The sequence below is a fragment of the Euphorbia lathyris genome, chromosome 6, assembly GCF_963576675.1.
Source record: "Euphorbia lathyris chromosome 6, ddEupLath1.1, whole genome shotgun sequence".
NCBI lineage: Eukaryota > Viridiplantae > Streptophyta > Magnoliopsida > Malpighiales > Euphorbiaceae > Euphorbia > Euphorbia lathyris.
Genome location: NC_088915.1, coordinates 65,661,005 through 65,668,462, shown reverse-complemented (window position 1 = coordinate 65,668,462; position 7,458 = coordinate 65,661,005). Strand labels below are relative to the sequence as shown.

The following is a 7,458-nucleotide window of genomic DNA, read 5'->3' as shown; positions in this document are numbered from 1 at the left end:
ATTTTCGTATTTTTATATTTTTTTAATGTTTTTCCCATTTTTCTCTAAACGTGTATGTTTTGGGGAAAATGTTTTACCCTTTTGAAAAGGGTAAAACATTTTCTCTTATTTCTTCCTTGCTTTTTCATTGACTTGCCACTTATTTTCCGTTGACTTATTTTCCTGCCCAAACAAACAGTGGAAAATTGAAAAAATATTTTCCTGCAGAATATTTTCCCCCAAACAAACGGGGCCTTAATTTACAATATTACTAATATTTATGGTTGTCAAAGCTGCACTGATCAAATTAATATATTATAATTCAGCTTTGAAACTTAATTCAAATATTCAAGGAAATTGTAATTGGTAATTTGGTCAAAGTATTAATTTGGGAATTTAATTCAAAAATCAAGGAAATTGATACAATATAAAAGTAGAAAGTGTGGAATTTGCTCAAATTTCATTCAAAAATCAATATAAAACCACAATTATGGTGTTGTTTTAATTAGATGGTCAACAAGAAGAAATTTGAATTTCTAATTCCCTATATAAATCTCTTAGGCTTTTAGTTTTAATCACATTCCATTTGGTCTGAAATCGCCACCACCGCTTTGTTTTCCCTTCTTGTTTTCTGTATTTCTCACATCTGATCAGATTTGGCCATAATTTCAGTCACCTCTTGGAATTTTAGTTCGGGTTCCTAAGAAAAAGAGAGAGCGATTCTGAAGATGGAGAAGATTTAGAAGCTCTGTGCATTATGAAAATGAGAGACCGCAAAAGAGATAGAGCTAGAATGGTAGATAACTGACTAACTTAAATTGACCTATTCTTCTAGTTTATCAGGTTTTGTTACAGATTGATCCAAATTGAGATATTTTTCTTAAATTGACTGGCCTAATCCAATAAAGAAGCTTTACTAGTTTAATGTTTATTAGGATTTATGTTAAAACTTCAAACCGGAAATTGCAGGCCAAAATTAAGAGAAAGCTCAGCAGCCTCTAAGAACAACTTGAGCAGATGATAAGAAGAAATATACAGGTTGGACAAATAAGTATTCCTACTCCAAGTTGAAGTCATATTTAGTCAGAATGCAAACAAATTCTAGAAAATATTTGGAGTGAAAGGAACAAGTTGAATTTGTTATGTTCATAGTTGAATTCCTGGTAAAAATGTAAAATTAGTCGAATTAAACATCAAAGTTGATTCTCAAAGAAAAAGATAATCACTGAGATTCTGTAGTAATTTTACATTAATTAGTAATAAATAAAAATCTCAAACAAATTTCCATTCACAATTTCATTACCTACAAACTCACAATGAGAATTTAAAGCATCATCAACACCGCAAACATCCAACTTCTCACTAGTAATTTGATTATTCATAACTTCGATATGAGAAATTGAAAATTTAGAATTTACCTCTTAAATGTGTAATAGAAGAAAAGAAAGATTAGTCATGATTCTTTAGGAGGCAACATTGTGTCTTGTTCATTTCTTTTATGGTGACCTCCCAAGTTTTATTAAATGGTGTTTTGGATATCTATCTAGAACCTATACATGCTTTCCCTCGTTTCTTCCGCAAACACCCAGTGTTGCTCTCTCACTTGGAATCTAAAAGCATTCATCTTCTTGGCAAGTGCTTTTATTGCTTCTTGTGGTAACCTCGAGTGAACCATTATCGAAGAAGTCTCGCCCTAGGAAAATGATCGGTTCTAATACCAACTGATACGGATTGGGTTTGTGATGATAGTTTTCAATCATAAACTATCAAAGATATTCGTAAGCTAAACTTGAAGGAGTCGTAAAACCCACAAATTCACAAGCTAAAACTTGTAGGAATTAAAATCACAAATGATAGAGGGGTGAACCATGAAATTCTTCAAAGAGAAATTTTGTATTGATTGATAAAAAAATCCTTACACCTTAGTAAAATGGGGTTTAAATACCCACTAAACCCTAATAAAGAAAATACAATAAAACCCCTAACAGTAGACTAGCTTCAATAAAGGTTAAAGGGTTAAAATGGGAGAAGGGTAAACATGTGACAAACTTGTAAATAAACTGATGGTAGAAGTTGTAAATAAGAGGTGATAACGTTGTAATTAAGAGGAAGCTGTAGAAAGTACAAGACTGATTCGCAATGGCCATTTAAAAGTGGACACGACGTGTGAGTTTTATTTTGGAAATAGAATTGGTAACTTTGAAAGTCTACATGACGCGTGGATTATAAATTAAGAGGCAGCAATTCTCATTTGGATCCACACGTGTGTGGCCTCTGTTTTTCACACCAGTTGCCATCTCTTTTTCTCGGTGTGTTGCCCCTTTGACCCGACTTCTCCCCACTATTCGTTTTCACATATTTGGTCAACTTGATGCTCTCATCAAGAGTTTAGTTGTTAGCTGTTAGCTGATTACTTTTTATTTAACTGATTTGATTAGTTATTTATGTAAACCTGTTTAGTAAACCTTAGTTGATTGTTAATAGATATTTGTATAAAATGACAAATAAGGACGTTGGTCTTTTATCATTGTTATTTTTATTCTTTAATTCATATTCTTAACCATTTTCTAAAAAACGACATATACACCTATTATAGCTTAGGTATATATAAAAATATATTTAAACAATAAAAATTATTTTATAGGTCCTTATTAATACATAAAAATTACAAATTAAAGAAAAAATAATTAAAAAGCCATATGTTTATTCAATTTTCATGTTGCAAAGTTTATTTAGGCACTATTTTTTTTGGCCTCTTCATATATCCAATTATGTGCACCATATAACTTCATACCTATAAATAATAATAAAGATCTTCATACTTATCCTTTGTATATGACAACTATCTGTTTTTTCGAGCCAATAAGAGAGAGGCAAGGATGGTTCAAGACTGTTTAAGATGCTATGAACAAGCTTGCGGTCAGTGCGTGTATTTCCAAAAGTCTTCGGTATTTTTTAGTGGCAATTCGTCAATAGAAGATCGGTCAGATGTATGCAACGAACTTGGGGTTGCTGAAGTTGAGGATATGGGATTCTATTTGGGGGCACCAATTGTTGTTGGAAGAAGTAAGATGCAAGCATTTAGTTTCTTAAAAGATAGAATTTGGAAGCAGATCAATAATTGGAAGGAGAAATATTTATCCCGTGCGGGGAAGGAAATCCTCATTAAAGCTGTGTTGCAATCTATTCCAACTTATGTCATGAGCATATTCCTCATGCCTATGGAGTTCTGTAATGATACTAACAATATGCTAAATAGGTTCTGGTGGAATTCATCCTCCTCAACATCAAATGGAATCCACTGGAAAGCATGAGATAAACTTTGTTGGCCGAAAGCTAACGGAGGATTGGGCTTCCGAGACATCCATAAATTTAATCTCGCTTTTCTAGCAAAACAAAGTTGGTGCCTTGTTACGAATTCGGATTCTCTGATAGCAAGAACTCTAAAAGCAAGGTATTTTCCTAATGTTGATTTTTTACAGGCTACCCTAGGGCACAACCCTTCCTTCGTGTGGCGCAACATCATTGTGGGTCGAGGAATCTTGATCAACGGATTAAGGAGGAAAATAGGCAATGGAGAATCCAGTTCCATTTGGAACAGTCCTTGGCTGCCGGACGATCAGAACCCTTTCCCAATAAGCTCGACAGTAACGACTTTGCCCTCAGAACTTGTCAAAGACCTTATGGATGATCAAGGAAATTGGAATCATGAGGTTATTAACAGCTTGTTTTTCCCACGAGATGCCAAAATCATTTATTCCATACCGGCCAGGCGTACGCGTGTTGAAGATGGTTGGTTCTGGCCATCTGATAAATCTAGTGCTTATACAGTTAGGAGCAGATATTTTCGGACAAGGGGACTGAGACCGTCGAATCAAATAAATCCGAATGGAATAAATTGGAAGCTAATATGGAATTTGAAGGTTGTCCCGAAAGTCAAGAACTGTTTATGGCGAATTTTTACCAACTGTCTGCCAACTTTGAATAATCTTGCAATTCGTCATAGCTCGTTACCTAACTGCTATCCGGTGTGTGGAGCTTTCAGGGAAAACGAGTTTCACGTGTTCATAGGGTGTCCTCGAGCTGCTCAGGTATGGAAATTATTGTTCAAAGACAATCGATTGGATCTAATCACGAATTTTATCCATTGGTTTACAAATATTCTTGGTGATGTGACGATGGATTGTAACCTTATTGCGATGATATGTTGGCAACTATGGAAGGCACGAAACGAAAAAGTTTGGAATAATAAAATTCGAACGCCTGAGGAAATATTTCAAACCGCCACTGCTGAACTGACGGCTTGGGAGGCAGCGCAAAGACATCACCTTGATCAACAAAATCAATACACGAGTGCTTTGTGTAAATGGAAGAAACCGGTTGCAGGCTGCTACATCTGTAACGTCGATGTAGGGGTAAATGGGTTAAATAATTTATGCTCTTTTGATTTCCTTTTATGCGACTATCAGGGGTGATGCTTTGCGGCAAGCATGGGTTACCTAGCTGAGATAACGGATCCACCTTTGGCTGAGGCAATGGCAATCCGCGAAGCGCTATCATGGATAAAGAATTATAACTTAAGCCATGTTGAAGTTCAGTCTGACTGCCTGATGGTGGTATGGGCTATTCAGCTCCAAAAAAGTCAATTATCTTATTTATCTGATGTGATACGTGAGTGTTGTGATTTGTTGCGAGATTTGAACTCCTGTTCGATCTCTTTTATTAAACGATCAGCGATTTTAGCAGCCCATAGCCTAGCTAAAGCTGTTACTTCTAGTTCTTTTCGTGGTGAGTGGGCTTTTCCACCACCATTTATTATTGATGTGTTATCTTCTGATTTAAGTTAATAAAAATCGTTGTTTGTTTAAAAAAAAAAAACAATATATGTTGAAAAAAAAGTACCATTAGTACAAGAGCAAACTCATCCATGGACTATTTTCTCTTCCCATTTCTCTCTAATTACTGCTATTTGAGGATAAAAAAATATTTTAAAATAAAAGTTTAGGAAAAGTACAAAAATAAACTTTGTGGTTTGACCCATTTTCGAACTGCACCTATGTGGTCTAAAAGTTTGCAAAGTGGTACCATGTACTTCATTCCGTTAGCAAACACATACAAAATTGACTAACGGTGTTAAAAGTCAAAGGGAAAAGAGTTAGTTTGATCCTTATATTTATTTATTTTATAAATTAACTCCCGTTATTATCTAATTATCACAAAAAAAACCCCAAAATTATAAATAAAAATCAATTATACCTTCCCCTCAAACTCTCCATTTTTTTAGCTTCTGAGCCAAGCCTTCATCTCATGGCTAAACATATCAGCCTCGAAATTGATTCTTCCTCCTCCTCTGCCGCCGCCGCCACCTCCACCGCAACTACACTTTCCTCCTCAAAACCACCGTCGAAATCCTCCAGAAAATCACCATAATTAACAGAATTAAAAAATGGCAATGAAGATAATAATAAAAGGCAAAAGAAAATTACCGAAGAAACCAAACATCCTACGTACAGAGTTGTTAGAATGAAAACTTGGGGAAAATGGGTGTCGGAAATCAGAGAACCGAGGAAGAAATCGAGAATATGGCTTGGAACTTATCCGACAGCTAAATGGCAACTCGAGCTCACGATGTAGCTGCTTTAGCCATTAAAGGTAACTCTGCTTTCCTTAATTTCCCACAATTAGCTCATGAACTTCCACGTCCGGCCACCAATTCTGCTAAAGACATTCAGGCCACTACTGCTAAAGATGCAGCCGCATCTTTCTTGCCTGAAGAAGCCGAGCTGAGTAGCCAAGGAGATTTTCAGAATAGTAGCTCTCCTGATTCCGATGACACATTGTTTGACTTGCCGGATCTGTTATTCATCGATGTCGTTGTTCATCATAACAATGGGTTTCTTCATTATTCTCCTCCGCATGGCAGCTCTGTGCGACGGATCCGGTTCCGGCTTGAAGAGCCGTTTGTATGGGAGTATTATTAATTAGATTATTAATTTATTTTTTTATACCAGGTAAATAACTTAGAAAAAATTCATTAAAATTTAGTTACCAAATTCGGAGTGAATTTTTTTTTAAGCAATACAATTTATATGTTTATCAGTGGGTGTTTGTTAGAGGGATAATGAGGTGGAAGAATGAGAGGTTTGTTTGGTGGTTCAATTGATTTCAGAGAGAGAGAAAAATTAAGAGATAAGAGAGAAAGAAGAAAAAGAAAATAAGAAATGGTAGAGATGAAGAAGATGATATAATTGATTTTTATTTTTAATTTTGGAGTTTTTTGTGATAATTAGATAATAACGGGAGTTAATTTATAAAATAAATAAATATAAGAACCAAACTAACTCTTTTCCCTTTGACTTTTAACACCGTTAGTCAATTTTGTATGTGTTTGTTAACGGAATGAAGTACATGGTACCACTTTGCAAACTTTTAAACCACATGGGTGCAGTTCGAAAATGGGTCAAACCACAAAGTTTATTTTCGTACTTTTCCCTACAAGTTTCAATACTTTAATTTAGACTTGTTCATGGTGGGATTGGACCGAGTTGAACCGGCTTTTATATAAACATGCTTACTCCAAATCCAGCCTAGCTAGTTGTTATTTAGGCGGTTTCGGATTTAAAAATCAAATCCTAAACCCACCTAAATAAACATTTATAATTTTTAATAATAAAAAAATAAAAAATTATACGTAAAAATAAATATTAATAAATTTATTAACTAATATGAATAGGTGGGTCGAGCTGCGCCGATCCATGCTATCTTTATAAATTCCAAACGCACTCAAAAAATAGACGGGTTTTAATGGACCTGTACGGATCGGATGGGTACCTAGACCCATAAACATGTCTACTCTAATTAGGCTGTAATTGAGCCGAGCTGAGCCGAGCCGAGCTTTGACCTGTTCAAGCTCGGCTCGCTATAAAATTAACAAGCTCGAGCCCGAGCCTGAGTCGAGCTTTGGCTTGCTCAACGAGCTCGAACCAAGCTTCGAGTCCAAAATCCTCTTTAGAATTGGTTCATTAAGAAAATTATCTAACCATGAATTGTTTGAGTAAATCGTTAATTATATTTGTGAAGTTTGCTCGCAAATAACTCTTTAATTGTTTATATAAACAAACTCACAAGCAAAGTTCGTGAATAAATAAACAAGATGCTTACAAATAGTTCGTCTATTACTCATTTATTATGTTTGTGAACGAACTAATCTAATAACAAATGAAATAATATTAAGTTTAGATATTTGTGAACTAATATAAGACTATATAGTTTTTTACAAAACTAAAATTTGTTCATAAATGTTCTAATCGAGTCTGCTCGTGAATTTTCGAGCCGAGCTTTGGCCTGCTCAAGCTCGGCTCATTTACAAACCGAACCAGTAAATTGTGCTCACGAGCGGCTCGTTTATAAATCGAGCTGAATTGAGCCGACCACCAAACCGCTCATAAGCGGCTCGGCTCATTTACAGCCATACTCTAA

General features: G+C 35.2%; 1 pseudogene; it reads left to right on the top strand.

Annotated features, from left to right (window-relative positions):
- Window positions 1-4,469: 4,469 nt before the first annotated feature.
- LOC136233726 (ethylene-responsive transcription factor ERF039-like) lies at window positions 4,470-5,960 on the top strand (annotated as a pseudogene).
- Window positions 5,961-7,458: the final 1,498 nt, after the last annotated feature.